This window comes from Coregonus clupeaformis, chromosome 3, assembly GCF_020615455.1.
Source record: "Coregonus clupeaformis isolate EN_2021a chromosome 3, ASM2061545v1, whole genome shotgun sequence".
Classification (NCBI taxonomy): domain Eukaryota; kingdom Metazoa; phylum Chordata; class Actinopteri; order Salmoniformes; family Salmonidae; genus Coregonus; species Coregonus clupeaformis.
In genome coordinates, this window is record NC_059194.1 from 16,085,545 (window position 1) to 16,091,626 (window position 6,082).

Below are 6,082 nucleotides of genomic sequence, written 5' to 3' on the forward strand. Positions count from 1 at the left end.
GGTTGCGGCTAGATATAATACCAGAGGAAGAGGCGAAGCGAGATTTTACTCCGCCCAAAATCTGTTCACGAAAATAAAGCAGGAAGTGAGGAATTTTTGTATGGATGTCGGCCCTTTTCACGATGACGTCATCTAACTTCCGCCTTTCCGCGTAGCAGGTTAACTTCACTTCCGTTCGCCCGTAACCTGAGACTTCTCAACGAAAATACAACTGTTGACCACTAACTAGCAAGCTAGCTACTTGAAGAAATTCCAAAAGGTACGTTTAAGTTAAATTAGTAAAGTTAAGAGTAATAATGTTTACGTATATGCAATGGTTTGTAACTTGCTAACGTTATTGTTAATTCATAATTGTTCACTGCCTTAGTTACTTAAAAGTGGGCTAACGTTAGCTAACAACAACTTAGTACCAGATACCGATAACGTTAAAGGTAGCGTTACATTGCTGCCTGGCTGTAATGTAACAAGTTTACTTAGCTAGCTATCTAACCCTTTGTTAGGCAGTTAGTTTATTCATGAATGTATAGTAACTCACCTATTCAAATACTGTTGTGCATGATAGCTAGATAAATATTGATTCCTGGTCAAAGCTGAATGTTAATTTAGCTGTTTCTTTTCTCCCGGTGTCTGTATCGCAACAGTATCCCATCCAACACCGAAGCATGGCACAATCTTCGAGAAGATGCTATTGCAGTGTACCATTTTGTTCAAACAACAAACAGAAATTCCCGTATCTGAGTTTTCACGATTTCCCTGTTGATGGAGAAATACGTGCCCGTTGGGTGAGGGCGATCAGGAGAGATGAGGGACCAAGTTTTAAGATTCTTCGTGGGAGCACCTTTGTTTGCAGTCAGCACTTTCCCCCTGAGGATAGATACACATCGGCCAGTGGACGGATCCGTATTAAACAGGGATCAGTGCCGTCTAGATTCCACTGGAATGATTGGGGTAAGGATAGGTAGACAGCGTTAAACGTAATACTACTGTAATCCAATAATATATTACTTGTACAAAATGTTTAATAATTTAATCCTGATGCAATATAGCTGCTACATTTTGTCATTTTAGGGACTGAAAAGTGATTACCAAAATGTATCATGACAAGCATATGGTTAATTTCACACATATAGGAGGCGGCTCACAAGCTCGGGAGTCAGTTTACCAGCGAGCAAGAAAGCGTCTTGGTGTTGCTGTCCTGGATGATTCTGATCATGAGATGCCTGACAGCACAGAGGGTGCTTTGCCTGCAGTGACAAACGATCACGACTATGCCTGCCGTCCTTCTCCTGGTTAGTATTACAAATAAGAGTAACCATGTATCTGTTTGGCAAAAAAAGTAAAAGTATATGGCAGTTAAGTAAAAATACTATTTTATACTACGATTTGGAGTAACTGGTCTCTCTGTGAAAAGACTTGGCGTTTTAAACCTCATCCATCTTAGAAGCTTCTTCAGTTTTATTTATTGAAAATGGGATGGGATAGATGAGTAATAACTAACCTACCAACATGTATGCTTTTTCTTCCCCTTAAGGTAAACTGGACAGTGCTACTCAAAGAATTCGAGAGTTGGAGCTGCAAGTGTTGTCCCTAGAAATTGAGATCCAGCACCTGACAGTTAAGAAGCAGCATCCACTCCTTTTTAATTTTTGTGTCACAGATGAGGACTATCGCTACTACACACGATTCAGCTCAAAGGAGGTCTTCACTGTGTTTTGGGATTCTGTTTATCCCTATGCTTCACGGCTTGTATACTGGTCTAAGGCACAGCAAACGGCACATGTGACACCTAGCCCTCACCGAAAACTTCCACTTATTGATGAACTATTTATGTTTCTGTGTCGTGTTGCAGCTGGGCTTCAGGAGAAAACCTTGTCTACCATCTTTGAGGTCAGCCTGTCCACAGTTAGCCGCATCATTTTAACATGGACTAGCTACCTTTACCAGGTTCTTGGCTCACTGCCGGTGTGGATGACAAGAGAGCAGGTGCAGGCCACAATGCCTGATAAGTTCAAGCTCTACTGCCCTCAGGTGAGAGTTATAGTAGACTGCACCGAGATCCGCTGTGAAACACCATCCTCCCTCTCACTACAGTCAGAAACCTTTTCGAGCTACAAAAAATCACACCACCTTTAAAGGGCTGATTGGTGTAGCTCCATGTGGTGTTATCACATTTGTATCAAAGCTCTACACAGGCTCCATCTCCGACATGGAAATAACACGGAAATGTCAGATCTTGCATTTACTTCAGCCCGGAGATGAATTAATGGCGGACAAGGGTTTCCTGATCGAGAGGATGTTGTCAGAAGTGGGGGCAACACTCGTCATCCCTCCACTGAAAAAATCTCCTCAGCTCAGCAGGGAGGACACTCTTAAGACCCAGGCCATCGCCCGGCTGAGGATTTTAGTCGAGAGGGCCATACGGAGGGTGAAGGAGTACCATATCTGGGATGGGCTTGTTCCTCTTTCCACAGTGGGTTCAGTGAATCAGCTGTGGGCCATCTGCTGCCTCATGTCGAACTATCAGGGACCTCTTGACATTAAAGGAGACAAACCAGTCTGATGTTTTTGTCAACTGGAAGTTGTATATTTCCTGAGTAAGCTAGATGGGCTGTAAATAGAAGTACTTTTATATTACTGTATTGTATGTACAAAAAAATGTAAATATGAATTAACTTTGTTGGTAATTTAATTGATCTAATGTTATACTGTATGTTTTTGTTAAGGGTAATAACTTTTTCATAGCTATTAATGAACCTAATGTGATATATTGTAAAAATATCCAACTATTAACCATGTTATGTGCTTATGTGTCATGGCACTGATGGAACTATTAAATATATGTTTGCAAGCAACTGCTTCCAATCCTTTTTGATTTTGGTAAGAGCATTTACAACATCGCAATCCTTTTCAAAATTTGTATTTCAATACATAGATATACAGTATATAACACAATTAAGTTCATTTGCAGTTAAAGAAAAAACATGTCGACATTTACATCACAATCCTTTTCAAAATGTGTGTTTCAGTACATAGGAGATATACAGTATATGACAAGTTAATTTGCAGTTAAAGAAAAAAATGTCAAAGGTTCACCTTCCACATTTACCTTAACACTATTTACACATAAAATTCTGCCTTATGTTTTATAACTTAAGAAGACATCCATGTAGATGTTATAATAGAAATGATCAAGCTTCTGTCGCATTGAGTGGATAATCTCCTCATCCCTAAAGATTCTCTCAACTGTGAAGTCAGTGCGGGTATCTGTGATGAAGTCACACCACTGAAGTCCGCTTAAGGCGAGTTGGCCTTGAACCTGATAGTAGTATTTGTGGCTCTTCTTAAGGCAGGCCTGGCCTTTAACTGTGATCAGGTGTTTAACTTGGGTAACATTTTCAACATCGCAACTCTTAACCTCAGCAAGACCAAATGGTGGTGCTTCTGTTGGGCAGAAGACTTTAGCATCCGGGCTGGCTGCAAGGTGAGGTGAATCAGGGTGGATGATGACCCCGCATTGTTTCAGAGAGACATCACAAAAATCAGAATATTGCCTCAGTATCTCAGGTTCCAGATCCAACCCTCTTCTCATAGCAGCTGTCTGAGGAGTTCCTCTCAGAATGCGGGTTGCCAAAGCCTTGGCAGACAACTCCCCACGAACATGGCATATTTCACGGAATCTGCTGGCTGTCAGTCGGGGTTTGCGTACCTGGCTCCACAGCTGGCATTCTGACTGCATTCTTGTTTCTGCTTCAATAGCAGCAGACATCTCCTCTGACACAATCAGGCTGTCCAAATGACATTGTTGTATGTAGTTGGGCTCAAAATCAATGGGAAATTTAAAGTTGTAACCTTCAATAGGCAACTGAGGAAACTCACTGGCACCAGGGTGTTTAATAATATCTCTACTTAATTCTAAAGGGCACTGGTAAGAAAGCACAGACCCAAATGGCACAGGGCCAAATTTAGAGTCCACCAAATTAAGGCCCTCAAGCCCGTGCAGCAATTTGCAAATCCCTGGTTGTGGACGGATGTCTTTCAGTTTCTCAGCACTGGCCATGACGTGAGGATCCGGAATAGGCCCTGGCATGAAAGTGAGATATGTCAAGTTTAGATTTCATTAAATGCCACCTTATCTTTTTCACTAAAAAAGACAACCACACTCATCCAGTCTCGTACATGCTTCTAATACAAATAAAAAAATATCCACTGAAAGTCTATATAAAAAGTAACAAATAATAATCACTTTTATGTTTGTATTATTTTAGAAATGCACTAAAGTCTTTGTGCTCTAGTACAGGCGGGGGCTCATTCAGACTCACCATCATAGGCTCGGTACAGTGTGCACTTCACACCAGCTCTGACACTTGTTTTTTTCTTAGCCGCTGGTTTACCCACCGCCATATCATTGGTGGCCTCTGGTACAATTCCCTGTGATATAATAATGATGAACAATACATTGTCAAAAGTCAATACAAACTGCAAAGTTCTGCATCAGTGTAACAAATAATGTCTGACCTGTGTCCTAGGCCGGTGCCAGGTCTGCAGTGCGCTGGTGCATGACAGAGGCAATGGCACTGTCTTAAAGCCCATGGTAACATAGTGAGCACTTTGAAAAGAAGTGCTACTATGTGATTACATAGTGCTTTCCCAGCAGAGCAGGAACATGACATGTGATTGAGTACCACAGGAACCTCTGCAGAGTCTAGTGTAACCTGTTCATAGAGACATAACAATTAGTGCTGTACTTACAAAACATTTTTTCTGCGTTTCATTATAAACTACTGTACACAATTTTCAAAACCCAATTTCTTTTTTTAATTAAGAAAAATTGGCTGTTCTGAAACCTTTGACAAGTAGTGCCAACACTTATCGAAAATTTGAACATTTTGAGTTATCACAGAATCTTTCCCAGTCTTTATTGCCGTCAACAACCCACATCGGTTTGTAAGAATTTCGTTGTGTATTAAGTTTAATGATACAAAATCAGAGCTCAGACTGAGAAACAAACTGATCCACAGTGGAACTTTGTGGAATCATTCTTATTAAATCTGCAACCGCAGCAAAACACAACAAAAAGAAAACTTATCTATCTTAACCTATCTTATCATAATGTTAGAGAACTGTTTATCTGAGAAACCTGAAGCCGATGAGCCTCCTCATTTTTCTTCATGGACCTGTAACATCGCCCTCTCACTGTCACCTCACCGTTAACTACACTTGAGACTGTTTCAATACAGTGATTGGGAGAAAGGGCGCAGCATTAGCCATTAATACATTACTGACTCTTATCTTACGGTCGATACAAACAGCAGTAATATTAAAAAGAGGCTGCAAAACAGAAACTCGTCAGCTCATAACCTTCGCTAGCATAGGGCTAATTTAAGCTAAATAAAGATAAACACGTACCTTCATAATCAAACAGGTAACCTTCAACGAAGAACTTGTAGCCTTTATCAAGCTTCGATCTTGAAGTAAGGGACCACTTGTCAGCAAGTCGTTCTACGTCGTTAAGTCGTATTGGTGGCAGATGTGAAAGGGACTGGGTGAACTCCATAATGATGTGCTACTAGCTAAGCGTTCCTAAGCGACACCGGATGTAAACATAACCTGCATCGCGGCAGAACGGAAGTTGTCTGATGTCACGTGAAAAGGGCCTATGAGAGTGTCGAATCCGGTCAACAAAAAATGCAATTGCTAATTTGCTACATGATTCATATTTGATAAAATATAAGTTTTGTAATGGTTATGTTGTTACGAATGCACTGATATAAGTGGACGCACGTGGCATTTAGGCAACTTTGAAAAAAACCTACATTATAGTTGTGCCTGTTGTTCACCTTATCTGTACTCTCATTGTTCTTCTTCGATGAGGTACAACGCTGTGTACTACTCCCTTCACAGAACAGCGCAAACTTGCTCTTACCAGAATAGAAAGAGGAGTGGGAGACCCCGGTGCACAACTGAGCAAGAGGACAAATACATTAGTGTCTAGTTTGAGAAACAGACGACTCACAGGTCCTCAACTGGCAGCTTCATTAAATAGTACCTGCAAAACACCAGTCTCAATGTCAACAGTGAAGAG